Source organism: Arachis duranensis, chromosome 9, assembly GCF_000817695.3.
Source record: "Arachis duranensis cultivar V14167 chromosome 9, aradu.V14167.gnm2.J7QH, whole genome shotgun sequence".
NCBI lineage: Eukaryota > Viridiplantae > Streptophyta > Magnoliopsida > Fabales > Fabaceae > Arachis > Arachis duranensis.
Window position 1 is genome coordinate 106,260,712 of NC_029780.3, and position 22,287 is coordinate 106,282,998.

The following is a 22,287-nucleotide window of genomic DNA, read 5'->3' on the forward strand; positions in this document are numbered from 1 at the left end:
AAAATTTTAGTAGTAATTATATTAAATAAATTTTATATATTTATTTAAAGAGAAAATTTTATTTCTCTTTTTTGAGAGTTGTTAAAATGACATTTCTTTTTTTTCTATTTGTAAAATGTACACTCTCTTTTTTTATAATTTTTAAAAAATCTCCTCTTTAATTCTTTTAAAACCTTTTGTGTTACCTAATGTTAATTTTATCCTGTTTTAAAAAAAAAATAAATTATTTTTTATAAAAATATCCTTTAACAAAAATTTTATTTTTTTATAATTAAATTTTATTTACCAAAATATTCTTTAACAAATTATTTTTGTATTTTGCTATTAATTTTTTTATATCAATGTATATTATTTTAAGGGTAAAAAACTTAATTAAGCCACAACAAGAATGGTGTAACCTAATTACGCCAAACTGAAAATTGTTTCAGCAATAAGCCAGATTCGATTTTTATGTAATTCGAACCAGGATGGTTCGAACTGGATATTAGAATAAATCGAACCAGGGTGGTTCGAATTAAGAGTGGAGATTTCAACGTAATTCGAACCAAGGTGGTTCGAACTTCAAATCCAACGTAATTCGAACTAGGCTAGTTCGAACGACGGCCAAGTGTGCGTTGCATATAATTCGAACCAGGTTGGTTCGAATTACCCTTGGAGAGATTCTTCATAAATCGAACCAAGGTGGTTCGAATTACCATTGATTCGGCTATATAAGGAGTTCGAATCACCCTCATTCGAACTATTATTCCTCCCCCTACCCCACAAAATCTCAGAGAAAACGACCGAGATTCTCTCCGAATAATAGCTGAACGGAATACTCTGCTCATGGGGGACGATCCGGCACGGTTATATCGCTTGGACGGAGTCGCTCATATAGCCGGGGTCATCAACGAGGAGGTTAGTATGGAAATAATTTTTATTCTACCGGTATTTGTGGCTTAGTGGTTTTGCATGTGGGTTAGATGGTGCTTTATGTTAGTGGTTAATGTTACTTGTTTATGTTAGTGGTTTATGTAGGTGGTTTATGTTTATGTTAGTGGTTTATGTTAGTGGTTTATGTAGGTGGTTTATGTTAGTGGTTTATGTTAGTGGTTTAAGTTAGCGGTTTAAGTTAGTGGTTTAAGTTAGTGGTTTATGCTAGTGGTTTTTGTTGGTGGTTTATGTTAGTGGTTTATGTTAGTGGTTTATGTTAGTGGTTTAAGTTAGTGGTTTAAGTTAGTGGTTTTTGTTGGTGGTTTATGAAGATGGTTTATGTTAGTGGTTTATGTTAGTGGTTTAAGTTAGCGGTTTAAGTTAGTGGTTTATGCTAGTGGTTTACGTTAGTGGTCAGACTTCATTGGGTCAGACACACTTGTTGGGGACTTTGGGAGTCCATGCTTCCTTGAGGAGATCACCGCCATCATGCAGGGGGACGCGACTCCGCGCAGTGGTGGTCAGACCTCAGGCACACAGGCCCCGTTAGATGTTGATCTGAATGAGCCTCCATCCTCATCCGCTGGTCACCAGTTCTGTCTCGGAGGTACTCCTCCATCCGCCTTCACCGCTGCATCAGAGTCTGTCGCAGGGATTTCGGCGGCTCCCCTGCATGTTGCGCCACCAGCACAGCCTGCCCCACCGGATGACGGGGATGACATCGAGGATGAGGAGCCGTTTATCCGCCGAGGTCAGAGGGCACGGGTACCCCGTCGCTGTGGTACTGGGTCGCATCTGTTTAGATGATTCACGTTTCATGTATTTTTTTCTTTAAAGTTCAATCATATATGATAGTGGTTTGTACTTTTTTTATTATGTTATACTCTGTTCACCTATGTTTTTTTTTTTATTTCTCTTGTGGGACATTCACTTTGTATGATCAACGAATCTTGAAACAGTTTACTGTTTATTTTTTTCTTATTAAATTGTGCATCTACGGATAGTGTCGCATTATTCATAAACAATCAAACCGGTCTGGTTCGAACTATGATTGGTGACATAGGCCGGGTTGGCGACATAGGCCGCACCTCTTTGGCCGATTCGGATCTGCCTCGTCCATAGATACACAGCTCAATCAGTCTCACACTAATTCAAACCGGTCTGGTTCGACCTATGATTGGTGTAATTCGAACCAGCCCGGTTCGAATTACACGGAAACCCTCTCTCTCTATAATTCGAACCACCTTGGTTCGAATTACGTTCATTCATAATTCGAACCAGGTTGGTTCGATTTATTACCAAAAAAAATAACCTAATTCGAACTAACCAGGTTCGATTTACTACCATTTTGAATTCGAACCAAGCTGGTTCGAATTATATAAAAATACGGTCTGGCTTATTGCTGAAACGATTTTTGCTTTGGCGTATTTACGTTATTTTTTCACTCATCTTTACATAACAAATTCATTAATAATTAAAAAATTATTAAAAAATATCATAAAAAAATTAATTTAATCTTTAAAAATATTTTGAAAAAATATAATTTAATTAGTAAAAAAATAATTTATTAAAGAATATTTGGATAAATAAAATCTAATTATAAAAAAATTGTTAAAGGTATTTTTGTCAAAAATAATTTATTTTTCTTAAAAAATAAAAAATAAGTAAAGTTAATATATATTAGTTAACACAACAAATTAAATAGATTAATTTTTTTAAATTATAAAAGAAAATAATATATTTTATAAATAAATAAAAATAAAATGTTATTTTAACATCTTTAAAAAAAGAAGAGTATAATTTTCTCTTGTTTAAATTATTCTAATTCTAAGATGTCATTAATTTTTTTTTAAATTTGATACTGGATTACTGGACATATATTTTGTGTCTTTGGGATCATATATTATTATATTACTGGAAAAAAAATTAAAATGAAAATTTGATAAAATAATAATATAATAATTTAATCATTTTTAAATTTATAATTGTTATATATAAATATTTTAATTCAAAATAATTAAATTATTATATTACCTAATCATTAAAAAAAACTTCATTCATTACTGATAGAAAAATGTTGACATCGTGGGACTCAGAAATTGAGTGGAAAGTGGAAACTTCTAAAAGACCGCGTTTGGTACATCAGTTTGACTTGGATTGGTCAACAGTCAACATTTAATAATTTAATGTATTGTATATGAATTGAACCTCAGCCAATCCTAAACCTTTTCCATCTCATTGTTTCCTCACAAAATGAACATTGTTATTGGAGTAATATTCTAAATCAATTTTTTGAAAATTTAATCATGTAATTTATTTTTTAATTATCAAATTTAATTGTTTATTTTATACTTTTTAGATAAATTAATTATATATACTTTTAATTATATATCGTACTTTTAAATATTTAGATATAAATTATTTTTATCATTATTAATAAAAATATTTAAAAAGAAACTTTTAAAATTTGTGAACCAATTTTGAAAGTAGACAAATAATCTAATGTAGATACTGATTTAATAAATAAATTTCATTAAGACTGAAACACTTATTAAAAATTTATTGAGACTAATTTGAAATATATTTCTCAAACTTGGTCACTCCAAACAATTAAATTATAATATATTGTTTTGAACGACGAATTTTTTGTCAGTGTCGAATTTGGATTTTGCCAACCCCCTTTTAAGTTTTTAAGTATAAAGAAAAAGGTTTTACGGCGGTGACCTAAACAAAATATGGCTAATGAAGAGATATATAAAATACATTAATCTCATCATGTCATGGAATGTTATATTAGGCCACTAGGTCAGGACTTTCTATTAAATACATGTTTAAAATTATTAATTTCTAAAATGCCCATATGAATTTCTTTTTCAAAAATACGCTTATGAATCAGTTAAATCATGCTTATATTTTTTATTCTGAGCATATTTGCCAAAAGTGTTAGTGTTTAAAAATTTCATATAACGTGTAGACTAAATTTATTTTCCTGTGAATTAAGTGTGTCAAACTTGAATACATATATGCTTTTTTATATTTAATTAATATGTGATGATTTCAAATATATACTTTCAATACCTTTTATTAATTGATGTACAAAGTTTAAACAAGAACCAGTTTAATAGCGGAAGCACAAAAAATAAAATTTTCATAACTTGTGCGATTAAATAGGCAATACTAAAGATATTCCAAGCAACAAATATAATGACAAAAAGTAAATAATTAGACACAAGAATTTTAACGTGAGAAAACTCTCAAAAAAATAACAAAAAATCCACGAGACCTAGTCCAGTAAAATCTTTCCTATCAGAATAATGGGTACACAAACAGTCTTCCTAGTGACACTAGGGCATTTCGACAATCAACAAAATAAATCAAAATTGATGGAATTAACATAAACCCTCCACAAACTGGGTATCTCAAATCAGGCAAAAAAGAAGGCAATACAACTAGCAAGTTGTATCCTAATGTTCATCTCTACACTAGGAATAATATACTAAAATTTTATAAGAAATAGAGCGAGTTTACCAATTCAATCGAATCAAATTGTAACTGCCCTTTTTCCCCAAATTCTTCTTCTTCCTCACGCGGAAGCTCTACTTCCCTTTCTCTCATTAAAAAATGAATAAGGCTTCAATTCTCTCTCTCCCTTCCTCGTGGCTTTATGCCACTTTCTTTTTTATTTTGTTTAAAACTTGTGGGCCCCACTTAGTTGAGGATCCACCAACAAATCTCTCTCTCATTAACTTAAGTGGAGATAAGCTGCTCTACCAAACCCGCCTTCTCTTTGTAGGAATCAAACTTCACTGCAGGTAAACTCTTAGTCATCATATCTGAACCATTATCATCAGTATGGATCTTCTCAAGTGCATATGCCTTCATTTTAAGCTCTTGACGTATCCAATGATACCTCACTTCTATGTGCTTCGATCTGGAATGAAATGTTAGATTCTTGCTGAGATGGATAGCACTCTGACTGTAATAGAATAACACAAACTTTTCTTGATTGATGCCTAACTCTTGTAGAAATTTCTTTATCCACAAGATTTCTTTAGAAGCTTCAACAACAGCAATGTATTCTGCCTCTGTAGTAGACAAAGCAACACATTTCTAAAGTCGAGATTGCCATGACACATCTCTCCCTGCAAAAGTCATAATATAACCAGAAGTAGACTTTTTTGAATCAAGATCCCCAGCCATATCTGCATCTGTATAACCATCCAACAGAGGTTGGTCACTCCCAAAGTATAAAAAAACTCTGGAAGTATCATTAAGGTATCTGAGAATCCACTTCACTGCTTGCCAATGTTCCTTGCTAGGATTAGAGAGAAACCGACTAACAACTCCAACTGCATGAGTAATATCCGGCCTGGTGCAAACCATAACATACATCAAACAGCCAACTGCAGATGCATATGAAATCTTCTTCATTTCTGCTTTCTCTTTCTCACTTGTAGAACATTGCTACGAACTCAGCTTGAAATGACTATCAAGTGGAGTACTAACAGGTTTGGAATTACTCATGCTAAACCTCTCTAAAACCTTCTCAATGTACTTCTGCTGCGACAATCACAGTTTTCCATTCTTCTTGTCACGAGTGATACTCATGCCAAGGATTTTCTTTGCAGGACCCAAATCTTTTATAGCAAAGGATCTGTTCAAGTCTTTCTTAAGACTTTCAATCTTCTTAGTGTCATGACCAACAATCAACATGTCATCAACATAAAGCAAGAGAATTATAAAATCACCATCAAAGAATTTCTTAACATACACACAGTGATCAGAAGAATTCTTACTATACCCATGACTTTCCATGAAGGAATCAAACTTCGTGTACCACTGTGTTGGTGCTTATTTCAGCCCATATAAGCTCTTCTTCAACTTGCATACAAGATGCTCCTTTCCTTTAACCTCGAAACCCTCTGGTTGCTCCATGTAAATTTCTTTATCTATGTCACCATGAAGGAATGTAGTCTTCACATCAAGCTACTCAACCTCTAAATTCAAGCTAGCTGCCAATTCAAGCACAACCTGAATATAGGACATCTTCACAACTGGAGAGAAAATCTCCTCAAAATCAATACCTTTCTTTTGCTCAAATCCTTTCACAACCAATCAAGCTTTGTACCTTGGTCGTGAGACATTTTTATCTGCTTTCAATTTGAATACCCATTTATTATTAAATGCTCTCTTACCCTTCGACAACTTCACGAATTCAAAAGTATAATTCTCATGCAAGAATTTCATTTTCTCTTGCATGGCCTTCAACCAATCTTCTTTATACTAATCAAACATAGCTTCCTGGTAGCTCTCTGACTCCCCAGTCTCAGTATTCATCATATACTCATGAGGAGAGTATTTCTGAGAAGGATAACGCTCTTTAGTAGATCTTCTCAATTCAAGCTCAACTGGTGGTTCAGGTGGAACTTCAACATCTGGCACCTCAAGTTGAGGTGTAGGTTCATCATGCAAATCATCACCATCATTATCAACTTGTACATCTCCCCCATCAATAGGAGGTCTAGTGGAAGGACCAGGTTCATCATCAGCCGAACGTCTAACAGTTACAATAGGCTTATCTGTCTTCTCCAAGTCTTCAATAGTTTGGTCTTCAAGAAAAATCACATCTCGGCTTCTAATTATTTTCTTGCTCACTGGATCCCATAATCTGTAACCAAAGTCTTCATGACTATAATTCATGAAGATACACTGCTTTGACTTTCCATCAAGTTTAGACCTTTCATCTCTTGGAATGTGAACAAAAGCCCTACAGCCAAACACTACTCACAAGTGACTATAAGAGACGTCTTTCTCTCTCCAAACTTTCTTTGGAACATCACCATTTAGTGGAACTGAAGGAGAAAGGTTGATCAGATCTACTGCAGTCCTCATCGCTTCACCCCAAAAAGATTTAGACAACTTTGCATGAGAGAGCATACACCTGACTCTATCATTGATAGTGCGATTCATTCTCTTTGCAACTCCATTATGTCGAGGAGTCTTAGGAACCGTCTTCTCAAGCTTGATCCCATGTCTTTTACAATACTCTTCAAATGGACCCCTGTATTCACCCCAATTATCTGCTCAAACACATTTCAATTTCCTTCCTATTTCTCTTTCAACACTTGCATGAAAGTGTTTGAAGATACCGAGCACCTGGTCTTTAGATTTCAAAACAAAAGCCCACACTTTTCGAGAATAATCATCAATAAAAGTAACAAAATATGATGCACCACCTAGTGTCTTAGCATTCATAGTGCAAACATCAGTGTGAACTAAATCTAGAACATGTGATCTCCTATGAGGTCCAGATTTATGAAATGATACTCTAGCATGCTTTCCAACAAAACAATGAGTGCAAGTATTTAAAGTTGTACCTTTCACTGGAAGTGAGTGCTTCTTGGTCAAGACGCTTAGTCCTTTCTCGCTCAAGTGACCAAGAGCCACAAATTAGAAGAGGAATCATCAGCTATATTCACATCTTCTTTGCACAGCTTTGCTTGCAATTGGTAGAGAGTAGTGAGAATAATATCTTCTCTAACAACAATGAGAGCCCCTTTGGTAATCTTGCATTTTCCACTACCAAAGGAAGTGCAATACCCCTCTTGATCCAATGCCTTCACTGAAATAAGATTGAACCGCATATCTGGCGCATGCCTAACATTCTTCAACTGCGTGCAACTTGCATCCCATGTTTGTTTCAAGCCACATATCACCCATACCAATGATATCACACACTCCTTTATCTCCCAATTTGACCTTGCCAAAATTTTCAACAGTATAGGAAGTGAAAAATTCACGTTTTAAAGTGACATGACATGAGGCACTAGAGTCCATAATCCAAGTGGAATCATCACAGACAAGATTCACATAATTTTCATCATATGTGATAAGAACATTTTCATAAACAATAACAGCATTTTCTTTATCACTATCTTTACCTTTGTTTTCGTTTCTTTTCCTTGATTGTTCTCTTTTCAAGAACTTACAATACCTTTTGATATGTCCCGGCTTACCACAATGGTGACAGATGAACTCCTTTCTTGGCTTGTACTTTCCTCTTGATTTGCTTCGACTCTCTAACTTGTCGGAACTATGAGGTTTTCTACTTTGACTTCTCCCTCGTGACTCTGAAACAAGTGCTTCTGACTGTGAGGAGGCATTAGTCAAACCTCGCTCTCTTCTTGTAGCTTCTTCATTCAACATGCTCTCTTTAACCATTGCTAACGTCAATTTCCCATTTAGAGTTGAGTTAGTCAGTGTCATAACCAGAACTTCCCAACTATCAGGTAAAGAGCTCAACAACAACAAGGCTTGCAACTCATCATTCAAAGTGATCTCATTATTTGTCAGTTGGTTCACTATCTCTTAAAAAATTCTCAAGTGCTCTGGCATTGATTTACCTTCAACATACTTCATATTGACAAGCTTCCTGATCAAGAATGCTTTGTTTTATACATTCTTTCTCTTATATAACTCCTTCAATTTGTTCCACATCTTCTTAACATTCGTTTCGGTGTCAACATGTGGATACACGCTAAGATCAAGCCATTGCCTAATCAAAGCAATTGCCTTCCGATCATACAAGTCCATGAAGGTCTTCCAAATTGAATAAAATTGGAAATTCAATTTGACCATATTCGGTCCATGAATATTTTTCTCCATTTAATCAGCACAAAGATAAATAACTAGATCTTTAGATACCACTTTGTTGGGAAAAACTCAACAAAGGTTCAAACAAGAACCACTCTAATAGCGGAAGCACAAAAAATAATTTTTCCACAACCTATGTAATTAAATAGGCAATACCAAAGATACTCCAAACAGCTAATATAATGGCAGAAATTGAATAATCAGATACTATAATTTTACGTGGAAAAAACCCTCAAAAGAGGGATAAAAAATCTACGAGACCTAGTCCAGTAAAATCTTCCACTATCAGAATAATGGGTACACAAATAGTCTTTCTAGTGACAGTAGGGCATCTCAACAATCAACAAAATACATCACCAAAACTGATGGAATCAACATAAATCCTCCACAAAATGGGTATCTCAAATCAGGCAAAATAAAAGGCAATACAACTAGCAAGTTATATCCTAATGTTCATCTTTACACCAGGAATAACATACTAAAATTTCATAAGAAATGGAGCGAGTTTACCAGTTCAATCGGATCAAATTGTAACTGGCCTTTTTCTCCAAATTCTTCTTCTCCCTCACGCCGAAGCTCTGCTTCCTTTTCTCAACGAGGATTCAATTCTCTCTCTCCCTTCCTCGTGGCTTTATGCCACTTTCTTTTTTATTTTTAAAACTTGTGGGGCTCACTTGGTTGGGGACCACCAACAATGTGCACATCAGATAAATATCATCATTAATAATGAATAATAAAATGATTTAATTGATTAATAATTTAATGTCCAAATGAAACTTACTCAACAAGTGAAAAATGGAATATTTTTGGATAATAAACACGATAGACAAAGTTGAATTAATTTCAAATATGAAAAAGGCCTACTTTTTGCTATATTTGTCGGCAATTGGACATGATGATTCAAATTGTTATCTCTTCGAAACTAAGACTGAGACTGTAACACATTTAATATTAGAATGTCTACCTCTTGATTGTGTCATTTTAATAGCAAAAATATTATTACTACATCCATATATTTAATAATAAAATAAAATTTTTTAATTTAAATCTTATCAAACCGAAAATACTTTTTTTTTGAATAAATTCATATGGATACAAATCACAACGATATATATAAAAGTAACTAACAAAGATTACAATCACGACTCTTATCCATTTTTATAAAGATATCATAATAATAGCAAGAAAAAAATAATAATGAAGTTTATACAACAATATTGCATATATAAAATTACAATAATCTCTTCATAAGTTTTTTCGTCCTTTTTCTCAAAAGAAAAGTTTGTAAGGGGTGAGAACTTAACCATACGGTCTCACTAGAGAAGTTTTAGAATTATTATAGAAGAATATATAAAAAGAAGAGTTATTTTCAACCACAGAAATCATCGCTCGTCTTATGAACCTTTTCGAAAATCAACAATTACTTATCCATAGTCCAAATTCATAGTTCGATCATAAAAATCTCAAAAGTTACTTAAATTATATGAATAACCAGCATGTTCCAAACATAGGTTCATTAAATCTATGCTGAACCAATTTGATTTTTTCATACTTTACTAAACCTCACACATGAATCAATCACGGCCTCCGACCCATCACATAATCAATCACGGCCTCCAACTCAAAGTAAAATAATCAATACTTAAACCACTACAAGTTGAAGTGTTATCGAATTTTCACCAACGTACCAAGGCACATAGCTTACTAAATTATGGCCTCCGGCCCAAACATAATTAAATCACGGCCTCCAACCCAACATATAATCAAATTACGGCTTTCGACCCAATACCATCAATCAACAATCAAACCACTGTAATTCAAATTAACTAGTCACAATCATAAGTAATGAAGTTCAAACACAGTTAAGAGTAATTACAACAAATATGGCAATTAGCAATTAAGTAGAAATATTCACATAGGCAAACCAATTACAATATGCACACACAAACAATGTCATATAGATGCATATGATGCATGCCTGTCCTACTGGCCATGAGCTCACGTGTCGATTAAACTGTCAGAATCTGACACATCCGGTAGCTAACCCGGATATCGTCTTTCAACACGAAGGAAATCCTCAACCTTCTAATCAGAGAGAGACTGTGATGTAATGATAGAAAATCCCTAACCTAATACATTCATACCACAACAAAAAATTCAATCGAAGGGAATCCTCAACATTCTCCATTCAATTCTCTAATGTAACAAGAGAGAAAATTCTCAACCCCGCTTGTCCACCACAACAAGAGAGAGAATCTTCAATCTCAACTTGCCTATTCGTGAGTGAGACAAAGCCGCCATCCTCACCACATCAATCCAAATCTCATTTCAATCAAACATAATCCAACATAACCAAAAATCGAATTAATAATACAGAATTCAACTAAAGAAAATCCTCAAACCTCTATCCAACTTTCTAATGCAATAAGAGAGAAAATCATCAACTTAACTTGTCCATCGCAACACAAGATAAGGAAATCCTTAACCTCAACTTGTGGCTCATAATATCTCAACACATAATTACACCATATTACTCATTATTCAATCAATTACGTATTCAATCATGATTCACATATATCCCCGCCATAACATCAAAATATTTCATTTAACAAAATTCTTATCGGAGAATTACTCAATTCAATCTATTATGTTCTTTTCACCAAAAGACTAAAAAATTACATTATTTCTCCAATTCAAATCTTAATTGAAAACATAATCATTTTCATCATTAAATTCATCATTAACATACTCATAACCAAGCATAATCAAGACCACAATCACATTATTATTAATCATAGACACGCAAGCGAGATACCACCCAGGTCTTGCCAATCCAACCCTTTAGGGCACAATCAGTCAATATTAATGTCTTTCAGTATTATCATAAGTTACTAAACTTGTTAACTCCCAAATCGTTGTTAATTTATCAAATTTAGGTTCATTAATCCCAATCTCTTATCCAGTTTACCAAATTAATCCACTCAATATATTCACTTATTGCAGAGCCGTAAAACTAATTTTGGACCTTAATTAGGGGTTATATGAGTTAAAAAGCTGATTGGATAGACTAAAACAGTTAAAACCAATATTCTCTGAAAAATAGGGCAGTCGTGCATACGCATGTCTTGTGCGTATACACGATTTCAATTTTGTTTGCGCATCGTGTATACACACGTCTCGTGTGTACGTGCAATTTTAATTATGTTTCACATTCATACGTACACATGACCCATGCGTACGCACAAGATTCAACTTTGCTAAAAAAAATACTGCAACTCTGTATAATTCAATTTTTTTCTCCCATTTTCAAATATCAATAACGTTTGCTACAATTATCCATTTTTCTCCGTTCTTAAACTATTTTAAAGCTCTCATAATTATCTTTAATTTAAGATAAATTTTATCAAATTCTGAACTCCGAGAGCTAAGTTATGACCATCAAAGTTGGTCAAAGACTCATTTTTGCTAAATTCTGAAAAATGCCATTTTCACAAAAACTCCAATTTACTTTCCTGCAAACCATCACAAACCATCAATATACACCAACAATACATATTTCTCAATATTCAATCACCTCCTAATCATTCAAACCTAATCAACCCACTTTCACTCATATAACCTAAACCATCAATTTTATATTTCACAATATTAACCATAATCATCAATATCAATCCAAACTTATCATTTCAACCGTAATTCATAACAAAACAATTACACCGCTTATTATAACTTATCAAATAGAAAATTTTTCACCTTATCACGGCCTTAGGCCCAAACTCTCACATCAATAATCATAATTCAAGCTACCATAATCAATTAATCACCACAACAATCAAACATACCAATTAATGAGACTCATATAATCACCCAAAAATATAATTTTCACATCGATATCGATTTATAACAATCCTTAGTAATAAAATGGTTTAAAAAAAACTCTACCTTGCTGACGGAGGTTTCCAACCTCTGAAGTTCCTTCATAATCCAACCCGAGCCTCAACCAAAGCTCCACATGCTAAACCAAGCATCCACTTCCGCACCAAATCAATCCAAGAATTCAATAAACACTAATTACATCAATTTTTCATCACTTACCCTAGGATTTTCGTTCATATGTTAGAGAAAATGAGGAAAAATAGTTTTCTTACCTTTTCTCGTGAAATTTTGGGCTAAAATTTTGCTAAAACTCAAGGTTAAGCTTCTCCTAAATATCAAAATCACAAAATCTCAACACCGAACTAACCAAAATACATTTTCAGAAGAGAAACAAAAAATGGAGCAAGAATTTCAAAATTTTTTATCACAATAGCTAAATGAAATCGAAGAGGAAGCCAAGACGAATGTGTAGCTGCAAACAGATTGTTAATCGGAGCTACGGTTTAGATGTTATGTGGATTTGAATGATGAAGGTGAATAGTATTAGGGCTCCAACTCTCTTCCTCTCTTCTCTCTATACGTTGGTCTCTCTCAAGGATTGGGAGGGGGGAGGGGAGGAAGAGTGGCTGAAATGTTAAGAAAGGATGGCTTATAAGCCATGGGCCTTGGGTCCAAGTGAGACCCAATCTTGATTTTAGTCCGTTTGACGTAACATTGGGCCAAACTTTTAAGATAAGTGCTCAGATTTTTATTTTAAAATACTTTTCTTGTCATTCATTAAACAAAATTCAAAATCCCAAATAACTCATAATTTAATTCTAAAAAAAAATTAGGGTCTTACAGAGACTGTAAAGCCGGTAAGAAGAATAGAGGAGTTAGTGGCTTGGCTTCGGACAGAGGCTACATGTACACCTTAGGACATTTAGGAGGATAAAAGTGATACAACTCATCATGTTAAAGCTAACCAACAGCATAAGCGGGCTAAAATTTTAGAGACACTTGCAAGATTAACTATGAGGGAAAATAAATCAGCATTTCAATCCATGACAAAATAGGGGATGGAGCACCTTTGGACTGGGATTCCTATTTCCTTGTCCATTGGTAACAACACAATAAAGGTACATCGAGAAGTAGAGTATCATACTAGTCAAGTTCAGGGAGGGCAACAATATAGAGATTTTTAGAGGTATGAGTCGGGGTGGGATTTTGATAGAAGAAAATGCACACAGGAGAATTTATATCAACCACAACCAAGTCAATTAGGGTATATACAAACAAAACTACAGGAGGAAGAACTACAAGATAGGAATGATTAACTAACACATTCTATTTCTGAGACCAAAAAATGGAAACATATGGTTTAAAAAATAAATCTTTAATTTCCCAATATCAAGGCAAAGGACGTGGGATTTGAAAAGCAAAAACATGTTAATGGGAGATGAATATGGCCTATCAAAAAGGGTTTACATATCAACACATTTTGATTCCACATTTTGATGCCCATCCCATGAGATTTTTGAGTTGAAGCTGTCGTGGGCTTAGAAACTCATGGACAATGCGAGCTTAGAACAAACTCAAGTACCCAATGTTGTAAACTAAGGATAAATGATGTTTGGATCATATTTTTTGTATTGATTGTGTAGGAAAAGATAGACAACATTCAGGAGGATTGGCAGTTATGTAGAATAAAAGCATGTATGAACACGTTTCATCACGGTCTTCTAATCAGACCCCGTGCAAGCAAGGAGAGTCATTGAATTCTATGGGTACTCGAAAGGCCTCTTATAAGGAGAAAACTTAAGAGCTTCTTAATGCTCTAGGAAAGACGCAAAATATGCTCTTATTGGTGTTTGGGAATTTCAACAAGATTTTGAATCGGAGGGAGGCTGCTAATTTTTAGATTTAGGCTTTAAGAGACATGCTTTTACTTGGTACAATAATAAAACAAGTGAAATTGACATTGAATAATGGTTGGACTGGACAGTAGCCAACATTGGTTGAAAGGAAGCTTTTTCGGATATAGTGGTGCAACATCTTGAGAGATACCGATCTAATCGTTGCCCACTACTTATTGATGTTATGGGAGAAGCCAATACCAAAAGGACGCGGATGCATTTATTTTGCTTTAAAGAGATATGGTTGCAACACTTAAAATGTAAAAAGGTGAAAAATAGAGTCTAAAATAATAAAATGTCTTAAGTACATGAGATAATTCAGAATTACAATGCTGTGTTACAAAAGTAGGATAGAAGCATTTTTGATATATTACCTAGACATATCAAATAACAATAGAATCATATTATTTAATTAATAAGGGAACCCCAAACTGAATGCACGATAAAATCAATTAGACAGACACAAGCAAAAACTAGATGATCTTCTCAAACAAGAAGAGGCGTGGTGGGTACAACAGTCTAAAGGTCTATTTGAAAGTTTCAAAAGTTACTTTTTTGAGATTTTGACTTATGAAAAGTAGTAGTATTAATGTCTGGTGTAATTTTCAAAACCAAATTGTAGCTTTCTAAGAAGCTATTTAAGTGCTTATAGAGAAGTTAAAAAAATAACTTCTCTCATAATATAAAGCTTTTTATCACATTTCTTTCAAAATAAGCACTTTTAGAACTAAAAAACCAAATACAAAATAACTTATTTATGAACTACTTTTAATATAAGTATTTATTGTTTAAGATATTTTTTTAAAAAGAGTTTAATTAAGCTGTTTACCCAAATTGGGCCCAAATTCACATGGCTACAATCTGAGAATAAGAATACGAAAATCTTCCAATGTGGTTGGAGTTGTGCATGAGGAGGAAAATAGGATAGAAGAGGTTCTAGTGGATTTTTATGAGAAGCTATTTAAGTCGAAAGACATAATCGATATGGAGGCAGCAACTCGAGTGTTTTTATCAGATTTAGTAAGCGAGAATCAAACTGCCTTTATGCTGGGTAGACAAATTACAAATAATAGTCTTATGGCTTTTGAAATTTTTCATTACATGAGAAAAAAAATCTAGCACTAAAGGTTATTTAGCAATGAAGCTTGATATAGAAAAGTCTTATGACTAGCTTGAGTAAGATTTTCTTTTAAAAGTACTCAAGGTAATGGAATATCCACAGTATTGAATTGACATAGTACATAAAGATGTGTCGGTACAATTTTCTTTCGGATGCTTATCAACAGTACTCTCTCGAAGTCTTTTGCTCCATCTCCAGGAATTAGACAAGGAGACCTATTATCACCATATTTATTTATCTCATGCCCAAAAGTGTTCTTAGGATTACAAACAAGTTCAACATATTATACACGGGATAAAGGTGGCTAGACACGTACCAAAAATCTCTCATTTATTTTTCGCAGACGATAGTATGATATTTCTAAGGACAATGGATCAGAATATTATAGAGGTTCAGAAAATCACTCATACCTACCAACTAGCATTAAGATAACACATTAACTTGGACAATTTTAAAAATTTTTCAGCCGAAATGGTCTTCTTTTAGACAAACTCTTATCCAAGAATAATTAGCAATTAAGGCAGTGGATCACCGCTGTAAGTATTTGGGAATGCCAAATTTTGTCGGCAGATCCAAAAAACAAATTTCTTATTTTGTTCAGGATCAAGTGTGGAAAAAACTAAAGGGTTAAAATGAGACTAGTTTATCCAAAGCCAGAAAAGAGGTTTTGATCAAATCAGTTGCACAAACTATACCGTCATATATTATTGCATATTTTCTATTACCTAGCAGATTTTGCAACCGCATAGAGCAAGAAATTAGCTAGTTTTATTGGAGAAGCAGGAATAATGGTCAAAATGACGAACAACATATATATTGGATTTGATGGTCAAAATGACGAACGACATATATATTTTGATCTTCTAATATCAAATTGTAAGGTTTCATTAAGAGAATTTAGAAATAGTCAAATTTCACATATGAAAAGGAGAGAAAATTTGGTAGGCTACCCTAATGAAATTAGCTCTTACCATATAAGACTATAGTTGTCAGAACCGGATCGAACTGTTCGGTTAGATTGAAAAACTGGCAAACCGATCACAAAGCCGATCCGGTTGAAATGTGACCATAGAAGGAATACAACTTGTTTGGACCGGCCAATTTTGTCAAGAACTGGTGAACCGTCAATTTTTAATAACCAGCAGTTTTGCTGGTTGAAAAAAATCCTAATCTAACCCAAAGTTCCCCCCATCTTATTCTTTCTCAATCTCACTTAACTTCCACTACAAAGTCCAGACTCCAGAGGTAATGAAGAACTCTCTCACACTTAGAAAGAAATCTTTGGCCACTGTCACTGCCACCGTACGGTTGCTGCTATGATCTTCGGCTCTTCCCTCTCCCCAACCCATACTCTCAATCTCTCTCATTAAAAGTCTAAAACGAGCAAAGGGGAGAATACGACGCCTCAACCTTCATCCTCTCACCGTGCGGTCACTGTCTCGTCGCCGGCTCGTCTGTGTCCGCCAACTCCTGCACCTTTGGCTTCACTGCCATCGCATTGTCTGTACCTCTGTCCATGTCTGTTGCCTCTGTTCGCGTCACGTAGTCTCTGCGTTTTCATTGCATCTCTCAGCTCCTGCGTCTTCACTGCAAGCGAATCCAGAAGCGACTCCAACAAGAAGATGGCCAAGCAAGCAAAAACAAAGAGGAAGAGCATGAAGGAGATGGCGACGAGGCTAAAAGTGTAGAGCATGATGAAAACCCTATTAGATTTGTAAGCGACGATAAAGATAGGTCTATTTCTATGACTATCATCAACCTTGATGTCCTCGATTGTTGCATTTGCTATGAACCCTTGACTTCTCCTGTTTTCCATGTCAATTTCCCCTTCTTTATTTAATTGGGGCTTGAGGAATGATCAGAATTGCTATGTTAAAAAAGAATCATCATAATCAGAATGAGATTGGAGAATAAATAATTTTAGGGTTTGAAAACTTAATTTATTTCTTTGTTTATTACGAGATTTTTACTAGTTACAATGTTCTTTCACTGTTTTCGTTTGTTGACTCATGATTCTACTTCTATTTTTTATTTTTTATGATTGTAGTTGTTTTTGTTTTCATGATTGTTATTGTTTGGTGTTGATTGATGCTGTTTAGGATTGATTTATTTCATGTATGCTATTACAATACTTTGTGAAAATGTTGATTATTGATTGATACTATTTTGTTTTGATATATGCATATAGATTGTTCAGAGGATTATTATTTGTGGAGGTTTATATAAGCTCTATTGATTATTTTTTATTTATATAAGATTGATTTTATTGATTTAATTGTCGGTTCGAATTTAACAACTATCATCATATATAATATGAATAAAAGAGGCTCAGATGACATATATGATTTAGCCCTCTTTAATAGTTTGAGACACCTTTGTTAATAATAATCATTATTACAATTTTTTAAGATTAGTCTTTATATTTATTTCAGTAACATTCATTATTTATCTTCTAAATATATTAAATCTACCATTTGCAAGCTTTATTTTTAAAAAAAAAAAAACTTAGATAAATCACTCTCAATTCATTCTACTCTTACAATTTCATTTTTCTCAATTTTTTTTCCTTAAACTTTCACCATTTTTTTTTATTTTTTACCGCAGTAAGTGCTTTTAACAAAATTGCATTAGCGGATTTTTGGAACGCTTTTTTCAAGTCCGTGACATATTTTTTATATAGTTATTTAAATAGAAAACCCAATTGAATTCCTTTTCAGCTGTTGAGTTGTGTTGTTTTTGTTGGGACTAGAGGCTTCTTATTAGGGGTCAGCCGCCTAAGCTGATAGCAGCCCTTGGAAAAGCCGAAGGCTCCCGTTGAAAGCAACCGCCACCTTTTATTTTAGTCAATGGATAATTGGATATGGTCATATGGCTACGCGGCCATATATATATGATGAATATGGACTTATACCATATTTTATGTAATTAATTTTTTGTGCTTACTTTTGATCATCGAATTTATCTCCATATTGTTATCGCTATTATTCTAATTATTGCCCAAATAAGTGTGTATAAGTTTTTCATCAAAAGAATAATTGAGGGCGCTTGTTGAATGGCTTTTGACGAATAATTGCGGGTGCTTGTTGCCTTCAAAAGCCATTCAATTCTGCTAGGTAGAATTTATACAAATAAATAAAAATTCATTATTAGTATATATGACGGAAGGGCGAAATGCATGTTTGGCAATACTTTAGCCATAAGTAATCTCTATATACGATCATACGTTACGTTCTTCGTATTTGATAGCACACGAGCATTGAAATTGAAATTGGAAGACAAAAAATTCAATATTATATTTGATGATAGACTGGAATTAATTTCAGTTTTATGACATAAAATTTTAGTTTTTTAGTAATATTAAAAAATAAAAATAGAGAAAACTGAATCTTTTAGAATTAAAGACTGAAACCTAACATTTTTTCTAAAAATACTCTAATGTAATTTTTTAAATTTTAAATCTACCTTTTAATTTTTATATTTATCTTAAATTAAATATGATACTTAAAAATAATTAATTTTAATATATTTTATACCAAATACAATATAAAAATTATCTATTTCAGTGTTTTTTCTAAACGCAATCTTATAGTATTTGAAGATCAATTTTAAAAATAATAATAGTATAATTAAAATTTTAAAAATCAAATCAGTACAAAATATAGATTTTAGACACCACTTTAGAAATTTAGTTAAAATTAGAATAAAGTGTTTTATATATCTAACGTTTGTGATTTTTTTAAAGTATATTTTAATATTTAATTTCATTTAATTTTATCGCTCACGTTTTGGATTTATATTAAAATTACTTCTGAATATTTAACTTAATCTACTAAAACATCAGAAATACAATTAAATAAAATTAAACCTTAGAAACGTTTCTTTTTAAAAAAACATAAATATTAAAGACAAAAAATATATTTTATCCTAAAAAATTAATATGATAAATCGTATATGATGATTGTGGTAACTATAGTATTTTAGAAAGTGTTACTAAAATTAAATTAACGTTTTTTTTACTTTTATAAAAGTGTTGTTTAAAAAAATATGAACAAATTATAAAAAAATATGACTTTAATTTCAACAACACTTATATAACCACTATAGTTATTATAGCATAATTATTTTAGAATTCACGTGGTAAAATATTACCAAAAACCCTAATTTTACTAAATTAAAAGTGGCATTTTTAATTCAAGAGATACCCGATTACCCGCCCTCTAAATGGAAAATATGGTCTATGAACCATATCCAAATCCAAAGCATCAACTATTTTGTTGTCTCTATGGTTTTAACCTTAAATGGGAGAATATACCTTGGTATATATTAAGTTCACTTGTGTCTACCTAGAAGATTCCAACGATGTATGGCAAACAATTCCATATCTACTGAATTTAATTTGGATATAAAGAACCGTGTGTAAAGAATATATATTGTCAAAGTCTCAAAGATAGTTATAATAATACAGATTCGCTTCTTTAATTTCTTGGCAAAATTAAAGAACACAATTCTCTTTCTTTCTTCTTCTTTACTTGTTTTTGCGCTGCTACCACTTATTTACATTTACGTAATATTTACGTAACATAATCTAAAAATCCAGCAACGACCCCCCAAATTAAGATGTAAAAGACTATATGACCTAATTTAGTCAGGGATAGAATATGATCCAATAAACAGTAGTTCCAAACACTAAGGTTCTAGTGCAATAAAACAAGAACAGAATAATGGAATTAGTTCTTCCCAGGAACAAGATCGCCATGGCAAGCAGGGACGAATTTAGTGGACGAGCAGTAGCTTTGATTTCCTAAATTTTTTAAAAACTATATTTGTATTTTAGAATTTTTTTATAAAAAGTATTTATTTTTTTTTAAATTTATATTTTTAAAAGTTTTTTTATAAAGATATTCTTTAAAAGTACGGTATCTTTTGTATAATTAATAATTTAATTTTTTTTAAATTTAAAAAAAATTAATTAACTTTCTAATTAAATATATTATAAATGATTGATATTTTACAATTTCATAATATATTATTGATATTATTATGTTTCTTTTTTATAGTTGTCATGCTAAAAATAAAATTATAAAAAAAATTATAATTTATTTTAATATATATTGATAAATTTTTTAAAAAGATTCGTATCGACAAATAAAAATACATAAATAATAATAATAATTATATATAATCTAACAATATTATTAATCATTAATGATGAAACACCTACTCCCGGATAGGATCATCAACTGTGATTAAAATTTAGAAGATACGGTTTAGATATGAAAATAATAATAATACTAAATTAGTGAGGGTCATGCAATCATACATTGGATGACTAAAGAATGGCCAACGGGTTTCATGACAAGGCATCCCAACTTTAATTCATCCCTCGATCATGGAAGGGTGGCGTTGTAAGCAATTTTTCATTATTTTATATTTACACCAATTTTTGTTTTTAGTAAAGTATGTTTGTTGTTTTTAAGTATTTTTTTAAATATTTATATAATATTTAATTTCATTTAATTTCGATTTACATTATGTCAGAATTATTCATGGACGTTAGTTCTATCTAAAATATTATGGATAAAATTGAAAATATTTAAGAGTAATTTTGACATAAATTAAAATTATTAAGAACAAAATTAAATGAATCAAAATCATTAAAGATAATATTGAATAAAATTAAATGTTAAAGGTATTTTTGAAAAAAATTACAAACGTTAGAGATAGAAAATATGCTTTATCTTTTTCATGGCTGTATTAAAAATAACTACCACAATATACCTTTAAATATTTTCATTTTGAGTAAAATGATAATTAGATCTTTGAAGATGTTGATATTGGACTAATTTGTCCTTGAAGAAAAAAAGTACCAATTAGATCTTTTAAGATAACAAACGGTGGACATATATATTCTTTTGTAAATAAATAGTGCAAAACGAAATTAACTTGTTCATGTATTTCATTATTTACAGTGGTGCATATCTTGTTACTATCACATGATTAAAAAAACAATGCAGTTTTGGACATTGAAGCATTTATTATCTTTTGAGTTTTCTTATATCTTTTATCAATTACTCTCTATTTATCATAAATTCTATAAAAATAAGTGAAATTTTGCTCCAAAAATTGTTATTTGCATATTACTATCTTTCATAGATAGATATGTCAGAGTAATTAACAGTATATATAAGCATCATCGTTAGGATTTAGTTGATGAATTGATAGAAAGACATCATTTGTCCACCGTTTTTGCTATCCTGAAAGACCAAATTGGTACTTTTTTTTCTTTAAGGACTAATTTGTCTGAAATCGAAATGTTCAGAGACCTAATTGTTACTTTACTCTATTATTTTTTTTCGCTGTTGTCTTCTAACGTATAGCTAATATATGGAAAAATTACTTAAAAAATCAAATAGAGATAGATATTACCCAAATATAACTTTTGTAGAAAGGTTTTCGATCTTCTTTTATCTCTATGTAATTTCTTGAAGACTAAAATGAATTACGCATATGAACATACTTTGCGAAACTCTAAAACAGATTACAATCGCTTAGCAATCGAACATAATATGCGGGAGGGTAGCATGAATTGGTGGAGCTTGAAGTAGTTGGCTCCATGCTATAGTGAATTAATTATGTGCCAGAAAAATTCGTAGGAGAGTGTCGCAAACTACATTGAAAATGGGAGGGCTAATTTACTGGAGGCTCCCACAGATCAGCTTGAGGGAGATCCATAAGCTCACTTAATCTAGCAACTAACTACCAGTTCCATCATCCTTCCAAAACCTCACCCAAGAGATTCTAGAGATAAACACAATAATCACGCAAAAGCGG